Source organism: Echinococcus granulosus (genome assembly GCF_000524195.1).
Source record: "Echinococcus granulosus chromosome Unknown EG_S00186, whole genome shotgun sequence".
Classification (NCBI taxonomy): domain Eukaryota; kingdom Metazoa; phylum Platyhelminthes; class Cestoda; order Cyclophyllidea; family Taeniidae; genus Echinococcus; species Echinococcus granulosus.
In genome coordinates this window covers 51,616-52,783 of record NW_020170566.1, presented here as the reverse complement: position 1 = coordinate 52,783, position 1,168 = coordinate 51,616, and positions in this window count along the sequence as shown.

Sequence of the window (1,168 nt, the reverse complement as noted above, 5' to 3'; positions counted from 1 at the left end):
TTTAAGTGGACAAGAAGTAGTCGAAGCACTCTGAGGGGACTCTACTGCCCGCTGATGTTGGGTTTTCATAAACAATTGAAGCACTCCTTCTCAAAAGTCCGCCTCCAATGAATTGGTACATTGCATGCCACTGCCCTTTATTTGTCTGTGTTACTTGGTAAATGATAAATGAGAGGCACACTAAAAACTAAAACAGCTACTTCGTATTTATTAATCGCTGGATTTGGCTGCACAAGATGCTCGAGATGGTGCATGGCATCCAGGGTACTAATTTTATAAGATGACTCACTTCCGACCCATGGAAGAACTTTGGGATTTCTAGGAGAAGCACGTCATCCGGATATCAGCTTATTATTGTTCAAGTAAAGGTACGATTTGCAGTCTAACTGGACTGCTGAAGGCTACCACTCAAAATGCACAACTAAAAAAATGGGATTGAAACCTTGGTCGGGTTGGTGCCACTTTGCGGAAAGGGCTGCAGTCTAGAATTTTTTGTTGCGCAGTACCGTTCATGATGCCCATGGGTCGTGACTTAGGAGTAGCTTAAGATATTTTTTAACTGATCGCGAAAGCGGCAACTTTCAACGCCCTTGAATGCATAATGCAACTGAAAGAGGGAACATAGTTCAGTCAAACAAACCAATACTGCCACGTTGATTACACCGCAAATATTATTATCAGTAAAGCAAAGGTTCATTTCGAGTGATGATTGTCACCTCACCAGCAGACTACCTGGTATTACTGCATAGCGTCGTACTCAACCAACAATCGGTCATTAAAATATAATGGGGCTGTACGAAGGCACACCACCTGTTGGACACGAGGACGAAGTATACGTACCAACCACAGGCAGTAGACCACAGGTAATGGCATGCGCAGAGAGCACACATAAGGATAATTTCGCGAAAAGTGACTAAATAAACAAGGGGGCTATGTGCAATAACTATTTACTTCCAAGGAGTAGTTGTTCCCTCATAACTCTATCCCGTCCAATGTGTTACCAAAAACGAATGCTCTTACCTATTTTGTCTACTCTTCTAAACGAATAATGACTGTGGTAGAAGGGGTAAACGTCTAATTAAGAAGGAAACTACTTCAATCAACAAATCCAGCACGAAGGTCTTCCACTTTCTTTCGCACTGTCCATCAAAGTTTTTGGCCCATGGAC